This window comes from Solanum pennellii, chromosome 1 (assembly GCF_001406875.1).
Source record: "Solanum pennellii chromosome 1, SPENNV200".
Taxonomy (NCBI): Eukaryota; Viridiplantae; Streptophyta; class Magnoliopsida; order Solanales; family Solanaceae; genus Solanum; species Solanum pennellii.
Genome location: NC_028637.1, coordinates 58,874,441 through 58,900,197, shown reverse-complemented (window position 1 = coordinate 58,900,197; position 25,757 = coordinate 58,874,441). Strand labels below are relative to the sequence as shown.

Below are 25,757 nucleotides of genomic sequence, written 5' to 3'. Positions count from 1 at the left end.
CAGAGCTGCCCCCACTTGCTGATGATCTTGCTGATACGGTAGCCCAGGCCCGCACGGCTACACAGGCGACGTCCACTGACACTACCCCAGTCGAGTCTATCCCGGGTAGTAGCACTGCCCCGAGCTCCTCTCGCACAGCCCCTCTACCGGCACTGGTCCCGCTTGCTAGGGTCCAAAAATTAGAGGCGCAAATGGCCACACTTCTGCATCATATCCAGCCGTGGATGCAGAAGTCTATTACTGAGTCAGAAGAGCACCTAGAGCGGAAAATGGTACAGTATACAGAGCGGAAGATCGCTGAGGTTAACCAGCGCTTGGACGCCTTTGAGTTGAGGGTGCTAGCCCGACCAGCCCCTCCGGTGGATGTGTCGACTCTTCAGGCTGCAGTTGACAGTCTTCGTGCAGATATCGACACGATCTTAGAGGCTAGGGTGCCGGAGTCTGAGGCCCCTTCTGTCGAGCCTGCTGAGGACACAGTGCTAGCGGCCCTATTCGCCACCTCAGAGATTCCACCACCTCCCCCTCGAGAGCATGCCAAGAGGCGTAGGGGTCGACCAGAGGACGAGGCGCGAGCACGGAAGAAGGAACGCCGAGAGATGGAGGCTGCGAGGAGAGCCTCACTTGATGAGGAGGAGGCGCACCAGATGAGAGCATCAGAGTTAGCGGTTGGGGCGTTTAGCTCCCGAACTGTGGACATAGCAGGAGGCACTACTGATAGTGCGGTTGTTGCTGAGGACACTACTTAGGGTGTCCACATTGCAGAGGACGTGGGATCCGGGAAACCGGACCCACCAGCTTGCTGATCGACGGCGCTTTGCGCCACAGGTTTGCTTCACCTACCACTCTAGTATTTAAATTTTTATGCATTGGGGACAATTGCATGTTTTTTTGTTGGGGGTAGGGTAAATGGAAAGTGAGTGTTAGGGTGAAGTCTGAGTAGCCCAATTCACTATCCTCTTTTAGGGTTTTCTTGCTTGTGTTCTTTTTCCCCAAAAGACTGATTACTTTTTCTGTTGAACCGTCATGTCTATATCTTTTGTACATAGTTTAATTCTGGACCATGATGGCTAAAATGATATCCTTATAAACTTGAAAATGATGCATGACTAGGCATAGTAACTGATAAATGTGTGGCTCTAAGCATAACATAGAGTTACACCAATGCATTACCCTAAGTCTTAAATTCGAACTAGGTGTCTGATAGTCTGGTATAGTGATGAGATGTCAAGTGAGTGTGAGGAAAATTCGAATAAGTCCACTATTGGTACTGAGCTAGAACTTGCCTGGTTAGTCCCGCTGAAAGTAAGCTGTAATAGACAATTAGGAAAGGATCATAGGACCTTATTCAAAATAGCCCACTTTTAGCCTAAATAAAATAAAACCAAATGAAATTTATTCTTCTTTGATCCAAATGATCTAAGCTTAAATTAGACCTTTCTTTTTCACCCCAACTGATCTTTTCTGGGTACAATGTGTTGGCCCTGGTCCCTCCTTGGACATGTGCACCTCAGCTTATGCCAAAAACATAAGTTGAGGGTGGCTAATGCAGTAAACAACCTTCGTTATGGCCCTGACCCAACTTTGGGTATTGTGTACCTTGACTCATGGCAAAGCCATGAGTTGATGGTGGCTATTATGAGGAATGCTCTGGAAAGTGGGGTTGAAAGAACAAAGAGAAAGAAAGAACAAAAGTAAAGTGACTCAAGAATTAGTTGAAAGAAAAGTAAAGAAAAAGAAGTATATACAAGAAATACAAGCAAGAAAAGGAGAGAGTCACTTATACAAATGAAGAAAGAAGAGAAAATAGCAATGTGAAAGAATATGAGAAACTGGGCGAGATAGAATGATAGAAAGTGGAAGGTTTAGCCGAGATGTCAAGGAGGGCAAAAAGTCACTAAAGTATACCTAAATATACCCTACCTGACCCTGAGCCTATGTTACTAGCTAAAAAAGTCCTATCGTGATCCTAAGGGTTGTATAGCGAACTTAAGGCAGTGAAAATAAGGGCAAGCTTATGGCAATAGGTATGAATGAGTGTGACTTTGTTCTGAGAGCGAGTGTTGAAAAGTAATCCTTATACTCAAACTGAAATCATTGTGTGAAAAATGAGGATTTTGTTTTAAAGTGAGGACACTAGTTGCAATACCGGAATTGTTAGCACCTCGGTGAGAAATTGAAGAGGATAGGTGTTAGTGCATGGTGAGTCTGTGTCATGTTCTGATCCCACATAATTCAAGCCTAATAGTGATAGCATGCATAGATTTGATGAGATTAATCGGGATTGATAGCCAAATGATTGCAAAGGATAAAACATGGATACTATTGTACAAAGATTGTGTAGTGAGTCATAGTGCGTCACTTGAGGACAAACAACGAATTTAAGTTGAGGGTGTTGATATACCGTGGTTTCACGGTATTATTAATACTTTTTCCTTAAGTTTAGTGTGTCCAAAAGCCTTTTTGTGCTAATTTTTATATAAGTTTCTCCTTATTTGCAGGAAATCTGTCCAAAGATGAATGCGGAGGTTTTTAGCGAAGAAATGCAGAAGAGACCACCTACGGAGCTTGTGACGGTCCGTCGTGCTTGTGACGGTCCGTAGGTGGCAGCGTAGTGCAGCTGCTGAAGGAAGATGGGGAAGTCTGACCAAGTGTGGGGTTACGGAGCTTGTGACGGTCCGTCGTGTCTATGACGGTCCGTCCTGCAGGTTCGTCATGAAGTTCAGAGAAGTAGTCCCAGTACCCATATTCCAAGAGTTTAAGTGTTTTGGAACGAAGACCCTCGACGGACCGTTGTGCCTATGACGGTCCGTCATACTTGCCGTCGAGGGTAATGAAGAGAGCAGCAGAAGAAATTGCACCAATATGGGACGACGGAGTCCATGACGGTCCGTCGTGACCACGACGATCCGTCGCGAGGTCCGTCGACCCAGCCGCGTTTTGACAGATTTCCAGCAAATAGAGTCCTTGTTTAATTAGGTTTTTATTTTCTATAAATAGTTCGAAAAACCTCGTTTTTGGGGTTAGACTCTGGATCATTGTTAGACTCTGTATTGTTAGACATCATATTAGTAGACACTGTATTGTTAGACTTTTGAGAATCATTAGACTTTTTGTGAGATTGTTGATTACTTTGAGATTCTTGCAAGTGATTATTGGTGATTAATCAAGCAAACTTTCGGATTTTACTCTTTCTCATTGAAGTAAGTACATGAATTCTTATATCATATATTTGAATATTGTGATTATGACTATGGGTAACTAAACTCCATAACTAGGGTTGTGGGAACCATAGGCTAATAATGAGGTAAAACCTAACTAAAATAACAATTCTAGAATAGTGTCTTGCATGTATTAATAATTCTTTCGCTTAGAAGTCTTTTTAACGGATGGCCAACGTTAGAACTCGCCTTAATGCTACTTGCCGGACCAAGGAGGTAGATAATAGGAAAAGAATTATTAACATAGATTTAGTGTATACTATCTAATAGGCTAGTATTGATTGGTACGAGGTAATAACTTAGTCAAATATCGAATACGATGCTTAATATGAGGTAAAGATAAGGGTTAGGATAGCAACACACGTAGCCGGACCAAGGTGCGGAGTGAGATTTTCTAGATGCCGGACCAAGGATTTAGAAATACATAACTTATCACTTTGCATGCAAGATACTAGGAAAGAATTGTTATAGTTAGAATTATCAAGTTATGAACCTGTGGGGAACACGTAAACCCTAGTTACTTTGATTAATTGATTAAAATCCAACTTTCAAAGCTGTTAAGTGTCTCTTTCAATTTCGTTAGTTATTTTTACTCATTTAGAAATAGAAACCCCCCTTTTATTGTTTTTACTTTCCAAGGAAGTCATTGACCAAACAATAGTAATAACAGGTTGAAGTTAAGTCTAGACTATTTTCCTCGTGGGAACGATCCCAACCTCACTAGTTGGGTTATTTACTTGACACGACCGCTTTACTTCTTATTTGAGAAGTAAGTTTGAGCGTATCAGCTGTCGAGACACTTCATTGGCAGTGTCAATCAACTGAACCAAACGACGCCCCATTTGTTAACAAAAGGCCCGTCAATGGTAGTGTCGTCGATGGACACTTAGACTACATTAGGCTCAGCTAAATAAAAAGACAAGACCTTATCGACCGAAGCCACAAACGGCCCGTCGATGGACCTACTGGCCGTCGATGGTGGCCTGCAACTGCATGCATGCGATTGTTTTATTTAAGGGGTGAATGGGAAATTAACCCCCACGTCCTAAGCTAACCCCATTAGGTTTGTTTATTTATTTTTGGGTGTATTTAAAGGATCAAAAATGTGATCAACCCATTCCCATACCAATTTACTCAAAACACTACACCATTTTTAGCCTAAGGCCACCCCGGTAGAGTGCAGTCTAAAGTAGCAAAAAATGTGGCCTTTGATAAAAGACCACACTTTTTGACTTTAGGCAACACTTTTTAGGGGGTGGCCTAAAGAAGCGTAACCTTTGACATTTGACAACACTTTGGTGCAACACTTAAAAAGTGTGGCCAAAGAGGTATAAAGGCCAAGCTTTGGAGTATTTCATTAGCAATACTTTTATCTGATTATACTACACTTAAAAGTGTGCCCTTTGTGTTGCTATCGGTTATACTTCAAAAGTGTTTGACTTTTTATATCTCACCTACAACAACACTTATAAAGTGTAATTTTTCTTATGTAAAAGAAAAAAATTATAAACAATAAGCCACACTTTCGAAGTGTTGTTGTGTAGAATTTTTGCAGCCACAATTTAGCCACACTTACGATAAAATTTAGTTTGCATATAATAATCACAATTAAATATGTATAAGTGATATAATGCACAAAATAAGCTTATATATAATTTGAAGGCTTAAGTCATATGCGGCCCCTTAAAGTTGTTCGCATAATTCACTTAGACACCTCAACTAGGACTATTACCTATTAGACACTTTAATAAAAAAGAATATATGTCTATTGAACATAAAACGAAAACTTTTTTTAAAAATATTTTGCGTGTAATTCACGCGCATTGACTTAAAAAAAAATGACAAATAAAATTATGACACTTGGCACATGGACCCAATCTAGCGATAAAATATAATTTTTTAATTTAAAAAAAATGAAAAATAGTTTCCCTTTATTTATTAATCACAAAAATATTTAAAAAGAAAATCTCTCCCACCCCCACCTAACCCTTTGACCTTTCTTCTTCCCCTACCCAGTGAACCCCGGCAGCCACCATTGATAACGGAGATAACAAAAATAAAAATCTCCCGTTCAAATTTATTCTCCTATCATCTGTTATTCTCCATTCGTTTTAAGATTTTTGTGAAAATAAATAAACGTCAATAAATTATTTTTAAGATTCATGACCAAGAAAAACTGAAAGTATGTTGAATTTTTTAATATCATCTTTAATAAATTAATGAGTGGCGATGTTTGTTCAATCAGAGTGATCGAAATAGAGATAGACGAATATCGATCAATTTTTAACTCCAATGTTCGAATTTTTCTTCTTCTCACATATTAAATTAGCAGATTATTTTTTTTACAAAAAATGAAAAAAAAAAAAAGAATGAAACAAAATGCTAAGAATTTTGAAACCATTAGAATGGTGGAGGAAGAAGATAACCACTGATGCTAAGAATTTTGAAATCATTAGAATGGTGGGGGAAGAAGATAACCACTGGTGCATGGGTATGAGGGTTGGGGTGGGGTGGGGTTGATAGAAATAGAAAGAAGAAGACAATTGTTCTTCTTTTTTTTTTGTTAATTATTTTTTAAAAAAATTAACTTAGGGGTATAAATTAAGGAATAAAAAAGAAAAATATTATTTTTAATAAATTAACGCGCTCAAGAAAAGTGAATTACACGTTTTTTGCCATGTCAGCATTTTGTGCCTAATAGGAATGACTTTTGAACAAATAAAGTGTTCAATTGGCACAAGGATTAGTTGAAGTGTCTAAATGAATTATGCGTACAACTATGAGTGGCTGGAGATGACTTAGGCCTAATTTGAAAGTATATATTTCAAATTAAATAACATTTGAGAACATGTCCCATGCATACATATAGAAAGCAATTACTTAACGATCTCTAATAGCAATACATTCCACAAAACCAAATGTATTCAAACAAAATTTATGATAATCGTACAAAAACTCTTTATCGTTCACTATAAATCGAGTTTACTTCTGTCCTCTATTCATCAAATTAATTCAGTGGCAGTTTCCTGCACATTCATCAGTAAAGCATAAGTTAGAGAAGCATGTATTTCATATGGTCACTATATTGTTCAATTCCCAACCCCTTCACAGATAAATAATCCCCAAACATGTACAAAAACTACAAAATATGAATAGAATGATAAAATGTGAAAGAAAACATTAGGCCAAAATACAAATGCAGAAAAAAATGTGTGATGAAATACCTTAGAAACCATTGACTCCAGCTCCTTATTAAGAAGAAAAGAAAAGCGTGAACACAAATGAATAACAACTCATCTCAATCTACATTGAGAAAACAGGCAGTATAACATAGATCTTACAAAAATTTAATCAGTAAGACTGGACGTACAAACTGTGAAATGCAGAATGTGAAACACTAAGAATGAAGAAATAATAAAATTGTTCAGGTAAGCCAACAATCACCTGAACAGAAATATTTTGGACCAAATTTCGGTGATAAAAAAGAAGGTGAACATTGGCTTGGATATCAATGACATTCAGGTGTGATTCTCCTGTTTTCATAACCCAAAGTAGTAATAACATCAGACTTTGAAATAACATCAGGTCTGTATGTTCGATTGGCCAACATTTAGACTTTGAATATTCAGCCTGCACTTGTTGCAGCTCGGCTTGGCATGTTGATATTGTTGGGAATGATGGAAGGGTATGTACGTAGGGTTGGGGTCGTTATGGGTGATTGGATCATGGTAATGAAGATTGTAAATCATATCTTAAGGTAGTGGAAGCACTATGCAACGTCAAGATTGTTTATGTTGCTACAAGGGACTATACAACCTTTGTGGTTTCTGATTACATGTAGAAAGCTGAACCATATGCAATAAGAACTATGCATTTTAAATATGTAATAAGTTCATCAGCAGTAGATCATCAAAAATATATCATCTCACTGTGTCACATTTTTGTTAGAACAAAAATACTCAAGAAACTGATTTGAAAAAAATAAAAATAGAGTGAACTTATGAAATTCGTTGTGTATATTAATCTGCAGAAAGTCTGAATTTATACAAAGAAAAAACATAAACATTAAAACTAAAATAAGAACATGTGCCACTAACTACCATAAAAGGGGGCCATTAACAGCCATAATGGGGCCACTAACTTCAGAAAGTTGAGCAACTAAAGTTGACTAAGTCTAGCTAGAAAATAGGAAGCACTAAATTGAAATAAGTGAAAAAACAGTAAAAATAATAATAAGCTGAAAAAATGTCAATTGTCTAACAATTTTATGAGTGTAGGACAATGGAATGAAACTTTAGTAAGCCAATATGCCCCACCACTACTATTGCCCCTTATCCTTAACACCAAATAGAAATTGGAAGGAGAAAAATTTTACTTTTGAAAGAGAACTTGAAGATTTTTCTTGTTGCAAACTTGGAATGGATTCAATTGACACGTCTTTATGTCTGGGCACTTTGCCAATTATATCAGGAAATTCTTTTAACTACACCAGATCATAATACCCTTAGTGTTAAGAAAATAGCTAGTATCAGTTGTAAGCCAACAAACTTGTAGAGAAACTATTCCATATCCGTCATTGACGAATCAAGGACAAAGTCAAAACGAATAATCACATAACTGGGAACCAAGTACTGTTGCATCTAAAGAAACAAGAATTCAACAAAGGTGACTTGATAAATTCAAAAAAGAGATGGGATTTATTCCAAGATGAACAAGACAACCCCAATAACCATCCAAACTTCATTCCAATAACAACAACTAACAAACAGAAGCTCTATTCTCCCTAAAAGTACTCACTAATCATCAAACTGGAGGGTAAGAGAATAGGATATACCTATTTCCAGAACTTCTTTGAAGCTCTTTGGCAACTCACAGAAAAAATATACCCCCATTTAACATCATACTTCTTTTCTTTCTGGTTCACTATGTGTATCCCAAACATTTTAGTGGAAAAAGTTACTTTAACTTACAATGTACAAAACTGCAATGTCTCAGGCATCTTCACCTTTTTTTCATTAATAAAATTACACAGGTACATAACACCAACATTTGCAAGGTTTTGTTATCAATAATAAGTGCAATACTTAATAATAAATATCAATGAAAATGAGTTGGAAAATATATAATCACAACTAGTTCCAGAAACCGCATATTAGACCTTTTGGCTATTAATAATAATCAACAGATTTTGTAGCCTAATAAGCTGAAATAACAATTTTTTCAAATTACCTGCTTGCCTTCCAAAGAATGTAACTTGCCATCCTACAAATTAAAATACAGTTGAGACAAAAAGATCAGTAGGTAATAGATATTATTAAGAAATACATATGTAAGTATATGTTTACATAGATATGCACAATGACCAAGATGACAATTAAGACCATTGAAAAAAGCTTGTACTCCACGCATATTTAGATATAACAGAAAGAAAAGAGCCTTGAAATCTTTTTCAAGAAATACACACTACGGCTGAAAGAATAGCTCACCGGACCAAAAATCATCTTATTTAGTTGATCCAGATCACCAATTTAGGAGATATCACCATTCTCGTCATAAACCTATTCTAGAACAACAAAAAGGTTATTTAGAACAACTCCATACTTATCTTTTCTTTTGTTTTAATTGGTACCAACTCCATACTTTCAATAATAATTTTATTCTCTGATTTTAACATTGATTAAAAACAATATTATGATTCTGTTGTGGTCATCGTAACTGGAAGGTAGGAATCTGACTTTTCCACTTCAAGAGAAATATAAAAATAAAATAATGGAGTGACTGAATCTATCGCCGTCACCACAACCACATTCGCTTCCATAGACTCCCCAACTCCTTCAACTAAATATTTAGACTGTCTAATTGGTACTGCAATACATCTCATTAGAAAGGGATGTCGGTCTTTCCCTTAAAATTCAACAATCAACTATTAAGGTGTTTGTGACCGAAGTATGATCAGTACCGAATTATGGCCGGTATTTCTTACTTCCATTCACTACAATAAGAATATGTTTGAGGAGTTAGACAAGATTAGTTGTATATTATCTTTAAATTAATAAGACTAGTGCGCCATGGATCTTTCTGTACCCACAAAGGATGAAAAAAATTGTTATATACATGAGGGGCAAATTCAATAATACTCCAGCGGTTATCACTGAAAAAATAGTAAAAAAGAAAATGAATTTCACATTTTGTCATTTAGAAGCTAAGCGAGATGTTGTTTATCAACTAGTAACTTGAACGAGATGCATTTGACACAATTGACTATATTATAGGTATTGCTGAGAAGGATAATCTGAATCCTTAAATAACGGACACCTTGAACGATATTCATAGAATGAACTACTTGCATAGCTACTTAAATTCACTGGAACATGCAATCAGGGACGGTGCAGACGTGAGGGGGTACTTTGTTTGGTCCCTTATAGACAACTTTGAGTGGTTTCATGGGTATAAGCTACGATTTGGACTTCAGTATGTCAACTATACCTATCTCCAAAGCACCCAAAAAATTATCAGCTACCATGTATAAACAACTCATGTATTACTTCTAGTCTTCCACATACAACTTGAAACACATACTGCCCTGAACTAATTGAAGAAGATGATGCAAAAACATAAGCTTGTAAAGACGATTTGAATTTTGGTCTCTGTTGTTGGAAGGAAGTTTATTGTACAATCAAATAAATAATTAGGCTTCCTGAAGCCAGACTTCATATGGCAATACTTAAGCTCAAACCTAACCTTGTATTAACTCCAATGGAACTGTAATAATTAATTATGCATAAATATTTTGTTGAAAGTTTAGTTCTCTGTATAAGCATGAAAATGATTTACAATAACGTCAATTAGCCACACATATATAAGCCTTTCATGATGAGTATTCTTTCTTTCCCTGACAAGTTTAACCACGATGCAAGAACATCTTACAAACAAGTGACAAATCTAACCAATAATTTCCCAGCACATTAGATACCTATTCACTGTTCACAATTCAAATCTTAATTTCACCTCATAAAAACCCTAACATATTTCAAATTTCATCAAAAAAGATGAAAATAACAAAAAAAAATCAAGAACCTCATGAAGCAAAAAATAGAACATATCTCAAAAGGGTTTGCAACAATGATACCTCCATTCCAATTTGTAACATCAACAATGCCTTTAAATTAAGTTCCAAGAAAGACCCAACAACATGTTTCCTTGTGTCTCTTGCAACTCTATTGTTGTTATCTGTGATGCTCAAAAGCGCAAGCGGATGAAATATCACCTTCTCAATCGGCTATACAAAATTGGTACTTACACTTGACGAAATCGGTTACTTAGCTTCCACTCTTCAGCTTTTCGATCTTCTCTTCCTCGATCTTCGTCAGAATCAATTCTTCATCTATTCGAGAAAATTGGGTTTTAGAGAAAAGAATCAACTCAGCTCTTCCGTTTTTCAGCTTAGTGCTTCAGTCATCAACTTCATCTCTTCGATCTTCAGCTTCTACTCTTTGATTTTACGTCATGGAGAAGAGAAATGGTATATTTTCAGTTAGGAAAGAAGAGTATAGTAGCGTCTGTTCTAATTTCAGCTTGCTAGGAAAGAACACAGAACAAAAGTTTTCTAATGATTTATTAGTTTTTCTTTTTTTGGCCAATAAAAATGGGAGGGAGAGTTAAAAATGTTGGAGGGAATCTAATATTTTAGTGAATATTATTAGGACACATTTCTAATGTATTGTTTTTAGAATTATAAATATAGAACACTTTAAAAATATTGCCATATATGTAAATAATTATTGTCATTTATCTCATATTATGAAAACACTTATAAAGTGTAGCCTATATCAGTAAAGGGTATACTCTATAAGTGTTGTCAATATTATCGTTGTCAAATGTTAAAATTTTAGGCTACATTTTAAAAGCGCTCCTAAAAATATTTTAGGCAACACTTTTCAAGCGTTGCTTAAATTTACTATGGTCGTAGGCCTAAAATGGTGTAGTGAAATAGACTTTCCCTCCAAAAATATTCTCTCAAGAACCTCCATTGAAGGTGAAGCTCAAGAACATCTTAGAGCTTGGATTCCTATGGTTTCTTCATCAAGTTTTAGAGGTTTCCATTTAGATAAAGGTATGGTGATCCTTCATCTCTAAGAAACCTTTTTCGCTTGGAGATTTCATGATCAAACTTTCAATCTTTCAATCTAGCCATGGGTTTTTTCTCAAAATGTTTTCAAAGTCTTAATAATTATGAATTGATGATAATTTATTGTTTTTAATGTGAAAAACTATCCAATTACATGATGAAACTATGTCCCTTCCCAAACTCAATTTAGCCCTTGCATGGGCATTGTGATCATGGCTCGTTATTGATTGAATTGTGATTTTATTACGTTGAATTGCTTACCTCTATTATTTAGGTGTATTAATGATGAATTGAGTATGAAGGATCCATGTGGATCAATGTATAAAAAAATTGAACATGACTAGCCTATGCTTCTAAGTGATCACTGTAACATTGATCTTTAAATGTATAAAAATGGAATTTGATTATGTTAAGATGCTGGTAGATACTGCCTTAGGTTAATACCATGATTGAATTATGGATATAAATCTTGTATGATCAAAGTAAAGAAGTCTTGGTTTGAATTGATCTAGGTTCTTCTAGTCTATCAAGTAATAACTTGTGATCTTAACGTTAGGTTGGTTGTCATGTGACTCGATTACAATGAATTGTCTTAGCTACTGCATATATGTGTAACGTAATGATAATTAAGTATAATTGATCCAATATGAATAGATAACAACTGAATTGGTAAAGATTGATTTAAGTCCTTCTAGCATATAAACATTGATAGAGTAATATATATGTTGTGATCTATATTCTAGGGTGAATGAAGCATGATTTAACTATGATGTTCTATCTGTTTAGCTACTACCCTAAATGTATATTATTGATAAAATATGATTGATGAACAAGAATAGGAAAATTGGTTTATGATCTATACCTCTCTACTTTCAAGTATACATGTGATGTATTGTATTAGATTGTAGTATGATCTTGTAGCGACTTGTACATGATTTCTTTCATGATTATGGTACTTTAGCTATTGTCCTAAACTTGAATTATTGATGAAAGAGTAGTAATGGTCAATGATGACCAAAAGCGGAAGGATTGGTAAGAATTGCTCTACTATTCTACTTCTCCACTTCTTTATAATATTATTGATGAAACCTTGTATAACATTGTGTGGTATGGTCTACTTATGATGGCCGTGTTTACTTTATTGTCATTATATATGTTTTAACCATGACCTTGAAGGCAAATTGATAAATATATGAATGAGTGGTTATGATGATCACCTTATGTGTAACTTGTACTTAGTCTTCTACTTTAGTTGTGAATCTAGGTTATGTTAGTATTGCGATGAGAATGTAAATGGTTATGTTAATATCATTTGTAGGGGTTGCCATTAATGAAGGGTTAAGGATTGATGACCCCTACCCATGTACCCCTATGTAAATGTGTGAATAGATAATTTTAGGAGTCTTAAAGTGTTATATGAGTTAGCTTGCCTCCTATGCTAAATTGTGTTGTGTGGTCTATACTTGAAAGTGTAATGTTGTTGTAAGACCTCAAAAATGACTTAGGTGAATATAGAGCCTAAAATTATTGTCAATATGGTCTAAGGTTCTAAATAAGTTAATTATGTGTTAATAAGGCAGTGTCTAAGTGTTTAGGTGCGTTGGAAGTTAAACGTCAAGGGACAACCAAGACGTTCTCCGACTAAGTCACATATGTGCCTCATATATGGATCTATGTGTTTATATGTGATTCATGAGATTTTAAGGTAATTAAATGATTTACTATAGCATATATAGGCAGTGTGTCAAGTTTCGTGAAGTTTGGAGGTCAAACGTCCATGACGTTCGAAAGGTTGGCCTTGAGATGACCTTGTGTGTCTAAGCATGTTTCATCGAGTTATACGTGTTTGTTTTGGATGAAATTTTTGTGAGAGGTGATAAAATCGTATACGATCATGTTTGGGTTGGAAACGTCCGGGGAAATATTCTCAAGGACCATCCAAGGGTCCTTGAGGAAGGACCCAAAATAGGTACCAAGGCTGCCCAAGAGAGCCCAAACCACGGAGGCACCAAGTGGGTCAATCGACACCCCGTTTGTAGGGTATTGTCAATGGACAGAGAGAGAAGAGACCATGTTAGTATCTGAACTCAACGACGGAAGGACAGGACAGTCCGTTTGTGGACAAACGGTCCGTCGACTGCCCAACCATTGATATGTCTATGTTATGCACAGGTTCACTGTAAGTTGAGGGATGAACTTGTAATTTCACCCTAGTTCCAAATAGAAGTTTTGTCGGTTCTTTAAGGGTATTTTGGGTATTTTAAGTGTGTATATAAGTGTTTAACACTTAGAAGATTTCATTCTTTCAAATCAAAACCCCAAATCCCTTAAAATTCTCTATAGAACTCAATTGGAGTCAAAACTCAAGGAAGGGCTTGGAGTGACATATTGAGTGGAGATTCTTCATCAAAATGAAGAATTAGCTTCATCAAGGTATTAATTTGAACCTTGAAACTCTCTTCATCAAGGAGCTCAATTCTCAAGATGTTTTCTAAAGTTTTCAAAGTTGAATTGTCCAATTTCCTTATTCTACCATGAGTTCTTACATCAATTGTTTTTAAACGTTTTTTATGGATTAAATTGTTATTGTATTGATGATTTTGACCTAAATTACCTATGAACCCATGAATTAGATGAACCCTAGTTTTTGACTAAGTTGTGGGTTACTTGATATTGACTTAATGTTGATGAATTCTTATGTAGTTTTATGTGGGCTATTCATTGATGTATTAATTATAGTAAATTGATATCTAGGTTGTATTGGATTGATGAGTATGTAGTAATTTGACCTATTTTCATGAATATTGTTATAATTATGTTGAATTGTTGGTGATGGCCATGGGTAAGGGCTTTGTGATATCGAATATGGTGATTTGATATTGGATTTAGGTGTTGAGGATGATGTGGTGGTAAGCTTCCCTAATTTCTTTATTTTATGTTGAGTAGATTTCAATTATGTTGTGATTGGTATGGTCCACTTATGGTGGCGGTGTTATGTGCTTTACTTGCAATTGTTGTGGCCTTGTCGGTGTTATTTTATGTATTATGATGATCATGGCCTTGTCTCCAACTACTTGAAGTAATGTGACTACTTTGTAGTTAATTATGTGAAGTATGATGATATCTATCTACATGTTATGTAAGGTGAAAGTATATGTGTTCTATTGAGGTCATGTAGGTGATCATGTTAGACTATGAATGTGGCGTTGTGTGTATAGTCTTAGGGTTAATGTATGTCATTCATACTTGACTATATGAGTATATGATGGTCATAATTATGTTGATATGATAGTATATAGGATGACTTGAAGATGTTAAGGGTTGTTTCTATGTTCTTCTAGAATGACATATATTATTTGTTAAAAGTGAAGTATGTGGTGTCTTGTCTTGGTTGACCTGTGTCCCTTGCTTGATGTATGTATGAATGTGAATATGTGATGTCTTGAATTAGGATGCTAAAGTCTCTTTTTCTTGAATGTACTGAATGATATGTGACCTTAAATGAAGTTAGAGGGTCTTTTTTATGTGAAACATCGAACCTAGTGGTAAGGTTGTGAATGTTGAGGTTGTAAGCTGTAATGGTATCCTTCAAAGTAAAGGAATGATAGAATTAAGGTTAATTGGATGGAACAACATCATATCAATCCTTAGGAAAGTCATCATGAGCTTCTTGTCGCAATTGTGAGGTAGCCCTAGTGGACCTTTCTTTGGTAGGGTAAATGTGATTGGGTTAAGAACTTGTTATGGAACCCTTTTATATGAACCTTATGTGTGAATAACTCTATGAGAACGAAGGCTAGCACCGAGTGAGTATGGTAAGGGAAGTAGTTCTAGTTAGAGTGAGACTAGATTACAAAGCATGCCCTTCATATTCCTTAACCATGTTCCTACATGGGATGTGTCTAAGTTCTACCATTGTCAAGTAGAACAACCTCATCGGAGTAGGATAGACCTTCGGTTTCCATGTCTTGATATCATGGTCTATGTCGGCTATTGTCTGTTCTCATCATATGGAATACCTATTAGCATAAGAGAAGTTCTATGATGTTTAGGTGGTGGTATGAGACGCTACCTAGAGATTGCACAGTAGGTTTTGAAGGTGTTATTTGGAGTTCCTAGGTCTTGTCCAAGACCATTACTTGAATGTATTTTATGTGTTGAATGTCTCCTAAGTGAACTAATGAATGTAATGACTTAAGTCAAGAAAGTATGTTAAATAGATAAGTACTTATCTAGAGAGTTAAGGGTTGTCTAGTTAAGGTGTGAAGGGGGCATAGAAATGGTCACTTCGTATCTTACCAAGATGAGTCTTAAGAATGACTCTAGTTAAGGAAATAGTTGATTATGTGGACATGACCTAAACTTAGAAAGTCTTAAGGAATATTTAGGTAGTCTTGAAGAGGTCAATGATGGACTTTATCTTCTTGATGTACTTAAGTAAGTCTTTTGATAGCCTTTGGTAAGAGAATATCATATTATCTATATGTTGATACATTTAGTGAGAATGATTCTATCCTAGGTAGTCTATAGGAACTTTTGAGTGTGTGTGTAAGAGATTGTATGGGCGGTCACTTCACAACTCACTCAAGTGAGACTTAGATTCACCTTTGGTAGAAGAATATTACATTGATGCTTTGATGTCTTGTAAATGCGTATGTGACTCATTATATGTAGTCTTGAGGATTATTTATGATGCCTACAGAGGTTGTATGGGCGGTCTCTCTTTGTGTTGCTTAAGTGAGTCCTAGGATAGCTTTAAGTGGGATGATTACATGCTAGAAAGTGTATAAAACACATGGTAAGACACTTCACTATAACAGTGAATGAAGCTACTGTAAAGTGCTTCTAAAAATATGATATTTTGTTTAAATGTTATCTTATGTGTTTCTTAGTTGTTAAATGTTATTTTTATGATTATAATATGCATATTTCCAATAAAAATCCATTTTTCATGATTTTTGTGCATTATACATACTTAGTACATGTGGTTGTACAAATACATACTTTTATCTATCTCTGTAGTTCTTGGTAGGTGAGGAGCATTTGGGAAGTGAAGACTTGGACCATAACATCGTTCAAGACAAGTTGAAGTATGTACTCATTTGACTCGAGGGCATACATGTCTTTTATGTTTCCTCTTGAAGTATTGTAATAGACTAAGCATTTCTATATTTTTGAAGTATGGGCCATGTACCAAATATTCTTGTGTCTTAAGATGATGAGATTGAGACTTAGTAATTCCTATGACTTTATATGAAAGAGATTTTTAAAGACTATGAATATGTTTTATGAAAAGTTTTAATTTTGCACTACGTTTCACTATGTTTATGCGATGAATGATATGTAAGGGCTTTTACAAGGCCTCGAAGAGGTCAAGTACGCCGGTTGCAACCGAGATTGCCCCTAATCTCTAGGGTGTGGTTTCGGGATGTGACATGTGTACCTTGATAGGATAGTTCCTAGGTTTGATCTCTTATGTACATGGATATGGAGGCATGAGTATGTTATGAACATGTCTGTTATGATATAATGTGAAGTATGTGGTATGATTAAGTATGATTATACCTAGTGTCTAAATGTTTTTATATGAAAGCAATGCTCATATAGTTACACTTGTACACTTATGCATGAATGAAGTAAAGTATGAATATGTCTGGTCTAAAGGTGTTATGTGAAAGGGTTGCTCATATGTATACACACACACACACATATATAATGATCTAGTCAATACAGGGGCTCTTGAAAGGTGTTCTCAAGAGTATCCTAAACTAGATAGATGCTTACATATGATATGTCTATATGAAAGGTTTTCTCACAAGATATAGGTTGATGAAAGGACTTATCATCTATAACCTATGAGATAAGCATATGAGGAGTAAATCTCCTAAAGCCTATGTTTTATAAAGTAATGTAATAAAGAATTTTAATAAAGGAAACTTAGCTTAGCACCGAGTGAACTTGAAGTGAGGGGTGTCCCTTTCCATTGGAGGAAGTAGGTCACTGTAATACTCATGAGGGGGATAGCCTCATGAGCGAAAATGGGTGTTAGAGTGATGTTTCTATGATTCCTCCAAGTTCCATAACTATGTTGCCCCATAGGATCTAGCAAATGATATCACCTAATATGCTAGCATGATAATCATGTCTTACCTTGGCAAGTAAGACACCCTCTTTTGGTTTGAGGAGATGACACCAAATTCCATGTTTGGCTTACATGGTCTTATTTTCGGTTAAGTCTATAGTTTGCCTAAAGTAAAATGGACAATGGAAGTAAATTAAGGACCCTAACTAGGATAACCTAAGGGTAGTTGCTTAGTGTAGGTGGGGGTATGGGAATTCACCTATGCATTGCACAAGTGACACTTGAGGGAAGTCCTAGAAAAGTGTTCTAATGCATGTGTCTATGTTTATAGTTATCTTGCATGACATGGTGTTAGTGTTTACATGATGAGATGATATGTATGACATAAGGTTCTATGTGAAGCAAAATAAGTATATAGGCATCATGATAAATGCTTACTGTAATGTGCTTATTTTTTGGCCTAAATGTGTCTTTGATGTATTATACTTCTAAGATGATATGTGTTGTCTTACAAAGTATCACTAGAGGGTTACTTGGGAGATTAAGAAAAATGTTTACTGTAAAAAGAAAGAGCTCATTGTAAAGTGACCTCAAATATGGTTTAAATTCTATGTGTGATATATTATATGATATTTGGCCTTTGAATATGTATATATGAAGTATGTGAATGATATAAATTCCATTGTATAAAGGATTTTTGAAGATTGACTCAAAAAGGCATAAAGTATGATTTCAAGAAAATGTCCCTTTTAAATGCATGTTTTTGCATGGTTTCCATACTTGGTGCATTCTTGTACTAACTCTATTCTTCTCTACTTTTACACAAAGTGTAGGTTATGGATGCTTCAAGGATGTCTCTATTATTGACGAGCTTGTTATGTGTTTTCCAAGCTCAAGCAAAAAGAATCCTTAAGATTCAAGGATGTCCTATGTCAACCTATGGTTTAATGTAAAGTTCTTCAATATTATACTTATGTATTATGTCTTAAGGGTTGTGTCCTTATTGTACTCTTATGATGTTGTGTCTAGGATGGCAAAGAGATTTAAGATCTAAATATGTAGTTATGATATATTCATATATATGAGGTAATGTTTCTAGGATATGATGTATTATGTAAAATTTTAAATATTCCGCTAAATTTACTATGACAATGAATGATAACTAAGGGCCTATATAAGATCTCCGAGAGGTCAAGCACGCCATGTTACTTCTAGGGGGTTCTCCCCAAATATGACAAAGGAGATGATAAAAAATCACATATTGCATATGTAACTTCATTGGCTCATCTTAGCCTCATTTATTTTGTTCATTTATGAGAACAATTCAAGTCATCAGTATTGATCATAAACGACTCTCAAATTTTTACAAGAACAAACACAATCACAAAAAGGAGGTGGAAAAATTTTAATTGGTTCAAAAAGAATTTTCACATTAGAACAATCGGCCACAAGTAAAGAACATCCACAACACAATTCAACAACCAAGATATCTATCAAAACCAATAAGCTCAACATTCACATCATTATCATCAAACCAATATACATAAAACAGCCTAATGGAGGTAGGAATGGAAATACCTCATTGTGTCCAAAATAATTTGCAATTTTCCTCAAATGCAAATAAAATAAAATAATGTATGAAAAGATAACATAAAGGGAGGAGAATATATCATCCTATCAGGCTAAGCTTCGGTTAAAGTCTGCACCTGAGTTACTCCATCTATTGGGGAATCAATGCCCGATGTCTAAGCATTGATGGAACTGTCAATCTAGGCATCAATATCATGTCCCGAGCCTATACCCCGGATGTGCTTGTCAGTTGAGACCCATTGCTGGCCCCAAGTGAACCCTTGGAGTTTCTTACATACTCCACATTAGACTTAATGTAACAATATAATATCAAAACATAACTTTAAGGAGTTATAAAATATACCCGAAATGGCAACTTATGTCTTTACATCGGTAATGATAATGCAAAGACAACTTAACTACTAACTATCTATGAAACCTCTAAAAAAAGAGGGATGTCTACGAAGGACCCCCGATCATCCTATTAACTTAAATCTAGAAAGAAAATGATAAAAAAGAGTCCTTCAGTATTCAAGGAGGCTTGCCTACTGACTATAAATGCTCAACATGTTCAACGAAGCACTGGTTGATGATCCTAGTTACCTACGTCCTCATCATAAAATGATCTAGACAAACTGGAATAAGTACATTGAAAGTACGAGTATGCGAGTTGAAATTCTTAACATACATAGGCTTGAAAAGAATATGAAAGAAACACTTCCCTGTACTCTTCTCAACTCATTAAAAACTTAACTCAATATGTTGCAATAAAACACATGCAATATATGTAAAAGTTTTAAAACAATAGAAAACAACTTAGTACGTTAAAGAAAATACAATAACAAACTCAACTTCACATAAATACTAAAGAAACATAGTTTTCGTGGGAGTTCTCTAACCGACAACAACCAGTATGAGCCTAAGTGGTGTTACAACATCTTGCCCACGCTGCAATAACTTTCCTATACTTTGCAGTCATAAAGAACGCCTTAACTAAGTGGATCAACTTGTCTATGATAAAAGGCACACTTAAGGATTCATCTAAAGTATGATCTTTTACTACTCATGATGCCTTTGTGGTTTGTGGAGACTTGAGTTAATATGAACTCGTATTCCCACATAAGGGCTTAATACTACTCCCAAAACATACATAGATCATGTGTTTTAAAAAAAACTTCTATATTTGGTTTGAGATAATTGCTCAAAACATAACTTAAAATCTCTCTAGGAATTGATGTTCCCTTTATTTCTCAAATGTGAAAACATTTATAAACTCTTTGGGAATACTTATTTCCCATATACTTCTTTGACGAAATGACGCCAATCTTTACTCTATATAAAGGCATCTTAAAGTCTTTCATAATCACATATATCCAATTAGAAGAAGTCATACTCATTCTCACATATACATATACGTATAATCCTTCACATTGATCATATACAAGCTACAACATGATAACATCACAATTCATATAATAATGCCGATTAGGCCATGTACATCACATTTATAACACATAAGAACCATCCCATAAGTGGACTATACCAACCAATACAAATTCAATATCCATACTACACAATATATAGATAATTAGTTCATCTTACCACCATTCCATCATCAACACCACCAATCCTTATCCTTCTCAATTAATTCAATTGATAAAGGCTCTTACCAAAAGCCATATACACAAATTCAATCTAATAATTTAACCATGCGATGATCCATTAAAATACAATATGAAAACCATAGAATTAAGGAAGCCTACATACAATTCTATCATGATCTATACATAATTGAATAACCCATAACAATCTACACAAGAATTCAGTAATTTCAAGTCATGATCAATTCATCCACATTAGAGCAAAAATAAGAATTTCGTATATCACAAGGGTTCATAGATATTTTGATCTAAAAATATTCCGTTAATATAAATTATATCATAAATCATTGATTCAAATCATTTTATGCAAGAACCCATGGCTAGAAGTCAAAATAGTAGAATTCATGTTTTTTATCATCTTTGGAAACCATTTGAATTAACTCCTTGAATGAAATAGGATTCAAGTATGAAACACCATGCCTTATTTAAATAAAATACAATGCAATTTTGAAAACAAATCACTTGAGAATTCACCTTCTAGCTTGATCTTGAGTTTGACCTCTAATGGAGGTTTGAAAGAATTTAGAAGGGAAAAGGGTTTTGGATTTTTTATTTCTTATTGGGTATTGGGGTTTTGTATTGGGAAAGGGGTTATATATGACATAAAAATTGTCTGTAACTGAATCCCAAAGTAACCATAAAAACCCCACATCAATTGGATCTTTTCAGACAAGTCAAACTTCACTGAAATTTTTGGAATTATCGTCGAGACACAAGTCCGCATCGCGGAGGTGTTCCCACAAGATTTTTGAAAATAAATTTTGATAAAAGAGAGTCCGTATTGTGTGTCATACACGGGCCACAATTTTTTCCTTGATAAAAGTCCGCGACACGGACCGGTTCAACCAATAAATAACAGGGTGCTGCCTTGGGCAGCTTGCTAGCCCAAGGTTGGGTCCTCCTCAAGGACCCCTAGGGAGTTCCTTGGGGAGTCTTACCCGGACGTTTTGACCATACATAGGTTCATTTAGATTTTAGGGTCATCCCCACTGATTTTAGACTCCAGAAAACACATAAAACATTCAAAGGTACACTAGAACGCACAGGCACGTCTAAAGACTAACTTTCGAACATCTTGGACGTTTCACTTTCAAACTCTTTTAAAGTCAACACATTTACTTCTAACACTATAATTAATCGATTTAAGAACGTATAAACTCATGAAATACATGTTAAGATCAAGTTTAATCCAACTCGTTTTAGGGTCATTACAAGTGTGTCACAACTTGAATGTTTGGGTACACAATTGATCCTTGCATGAGTTATTTGAGTCGTGCGTACATTCATGATTGATTCTTTGTGTAGCACTATTCGAGAGATCATTTTTGAAATGCTGAACTTGATTTTTACTTGAGGACAAGCAAAAGTTCAAGTTGGGGGTGTTGATGAATTTAAAAATTAGACTCATTTAGGGATATATTTTGATAGGTTTAATGTCCTCAAATGCATGTAAAGTATTTAGACTTGGTTACAAAGACATGGAAAAGATTGAGCAAAAAGGAATAAAGAAGGCTAAAATAACGAAGAAATAAAGATTTACATATCGCCGAACCTATTCGATGTGTCACCAAATGGCCTGATCATCGCCTAGAGTTCCATTATTTTAAGCCTTGATGGAAAGGATCAAATCGGCGTTGAACATAAGTAGTGGGCGCGTCTCTGAGTAGTTCTGTGTAGAAATACTATGTTGATGTAACAACTCAAGGGTACACTCTAGAAGAAACAGTATCCTAAATTAAAAACACGGCGTAATAAACCTCTCGGAGGTCTTGTACAAGACCTTAGACATCATTCATTGCATATAAATATGAAAAATAGTGCGGAATTATACCTTTTCAAAAAAATAATCTCAAAATCTTTTATAGAAAATAATAGAAATTTGGTAAGTCTCGTATTAGCCATATTAGGCTCACGAATATCTTTGGGTCACAACCCATACATAAATAGAATAGAAAATACAAAATTCTAATACAATGTTTTCTAAATATAAAAGCTAAACATAGCAATGACCTCAAATCAATTAAGGACATACAAAAACATGCTTTAAAGAATGCTAATATCAAAGATTCACCTCAAATAATTCCTCGCAATTGCCACCTACACCTTTAGAAGTAAACAACAAATAGAATTAGGATATTGTATGCACTAAGTAGGTAATATGCAATAAAATCATTCTAAAATGGACATTTGCAAATAACATGGTCTTTATGGTCTTTTTGAAGTAAACTTCATAACATAAGTATATAAACCACTTTTACATCAAGCTTCACATAAAAACACATTCCAAGTAATACACAATATGGCATTAACATTACGTCAAACCATACAATCATATATACCTCCCACCAAAGGTTATCAATAGTCTTACATAAGTAAGACAAGAAGAGACAACCCATACACCCTCTTCCAGCACACCTAAATAATCCTTAAGACTACCTAAGATAAGATTACTCCTTTTTGATTACATTAACTCACTACCTAAGGTTACTCCAAGATTCACCTATGTAAAAAATGAGGAGACCTCCCATACACCCTCTTCAATCCTACCTAAGTAACCGTCAAAGCTACCCTAGAAAGGGATCATGTTATTCAACATACATTAGCTTAAGTCATAATCATTCATTAAGTCAATTAAGAGACATTTTATCAATTCAGGACTTCACATAATTGTCTTATATAGCAACTAGGGATCATATATCCTAGCATCTTCAAAGCCTACTCGTTCCATGTCTAGATAGCATCCCATTCCATTACCTAAACGTTGTAGAATTTCTCCAATAATAGAACATTTCCACATGATTAGAATAGGCATTAACTGATATAGACTTAACTAGCTAAGCATGGAATCCGCAGTCAACCTACTCCAATGGAGGGTGTTCTACTTGCCAAGGGTAGAACTAGGAAACATCCCATGTAGGCACATAGTTAATGAATATCAAATGGTTCTTTGTACACTAGTATCCTTCTCAAGTAGACCTACTACCCATAGCATATTTTCTCAGTTCTTAGCCTTGTTCTCATAGAATAAGTTCAATCACATAAAGGCATATGAAAAGGTACCATCTGTTAGTAATTACCTAACCATAATGCACCTACAAAAGATGGGTCCACTAGGGCTGCAACTCAATGGTCAATAAGGATAGATCAACGACTCTCTTAGAGATGGTTTCATGCCGTTCAGGGAAACCTATCCCTAAGTCCACCATTCACACAAGAAGGATATCATTACGACTTTCAACTTCAAGGGTATTTTTCCTTCTTTCTATATAGAATGTTCCACTTATTAGTCAAGCTTAGAAAGGCACAATCTTAGGTCTACCGATCCTAGACTTTCATTCAACATTCATCCATACACATACAAGGCAAAGGTGCTTAAGCCTACTAAGTCAAGATGTTCACATTCACGTAATTAGAATGTATCAAGTAAAGAGACGTAGTCTACCAATAAAGACACACACATGGTCATCATCTTCATGTCACCTTTACAACAATAGTCAAGTATCATGTAGGAACAACCAAGTCAACCTAATAAGATACACTTACAATACAACTAGAGACATCACCATAGTCCATCATGATCGCACATAATCAATTGGGAGAATTCATACTTCAACCTTACATATATACACATAATCCTTCATATTGATTATATACAAGCCATATCATGATAACATCATAAATTATCTAATGATGTCGACATAGCGATGTTCATCACTATTATAACACATAAGCACCGCCATCATAAGTGGACCATACTAATCAACACAATTCAATACCTATACTACACAATATAGAGAGTATTAGGTCAAGTTACAACCATTCCATCATTATCATCACCGATACTTTTCTTCTCAACCAATTCAATTCACAAAGGCTCTTACCAATAGCCATATACATCAATCCAAACAATTAATCAAACCATGCAATTTATCTAATAAGATACCATATGAAAATCCTCAAATTAATGGCAGTCTATATAAAATTTTAACATGATCTTCACATAATTCCGTAGCCCAACATAATCTACACAATAATACAATACCATTAAGCCTTAATCGAATCACCCAAAGTAGAGCCAAAAGTTGGAAATCATGTGCATGGGTTCATAGATATTTTTGATCTAATGTCATTCAATTAACCTTAATCCAACCATAAATCATCGATTCAAATCATTTTATGCAAGAACTCATGGCTAGAATTCAAAATAGAAGATTTGATGTTTTTATCATCTTTGAAAACCATTGAAATTGAATCCTTGAAATAAAGAGGATTCAAGGATGAAACACCATACCTCAATTGAAGATCATCTCACGAAATTGGTTGAGAAAAAAATGGAAAATCTGTCTTGTTCCTTTGATGTTCAAAGCTTCAACAATGGAGTTTTGGAGAAAAGGAATGGAGAGCTTTTATTTTGAGTATAACATTTAGCTTTGATTGGTGAGTTTTGGGGTTTAAAAAGGTCCAATAACCATAAATATAATATTACCAAGGTACCCAAACGACCCCTGCACTTATTGGACCTTTTTACCCAATTCAAATTTGACTTAAAAATGATGCGACCAAATCTAGGAAGTCACTGCACGTCGCGAGGTCGCCTTCAATTCTTGGTTTTGGAAAATTCTAATATAGAATGGTTCGATGGCCTCGCATTGCAGGTAAAAGTTTTTCCCCTTTAAGTGTTGCAGGCGCGATGCACAACCACTGCAAAATCTTGATTGGCTCGGCAGCTTGCTTGGCCCATGTTTGGGTCCTCCTTGGGGACCCTTAGGCTGGTCCTTAAGGCATCGTTCTCGGACGTTTTGACCCTACATATTCCCCTCTAGGTACTAGGGTATCCCCGCATATTTTAGACACCAAAAGATACCATAAAACAAGAACAACATACAAGGACACACAAGCATGTCTAGAGTCTGACTTCCGAACGTCATGGACGTTCTTAGACATTTCACTTCCAAACTCTTCCAAGCATCTCAAAATGACTTCTACCACTACAATTAACCATTTGAAGACTTTATAAAATCATGATGCACATGTTATACTCTAGTTTTACCTAGTTCATTTTATGGGGTGTTATGTCTCTAGTGATCGAAAACACGAAA

The 25,757-nt window shown here is 35.2% G+C and overlaps 1 long non-coding RNA gene across 1 annotated transcript; it reads right to left on the bottom strand.

Moving 5' to 3' along the window:
* Positions 1–6,016: 6,016 nt before the first annotated feature.
* LOC107011900 lies at positions 6,017–10,862 on the bottom strand. The gene is made up of 3 exons (XR_001455942.2): positions 10,348–10,862; positions 8,448–8,480; positions 6,017–6,244 (listed from the first exon to the last, which is right to left on the bottom strand). It is a non-coding gene; the product is annotated as an uncharacterized LOC107011900 (long non-coding RNA).
* Between the last annotated feature and the right edge of the window lie 14,895 nt (positions 10,863–25,757).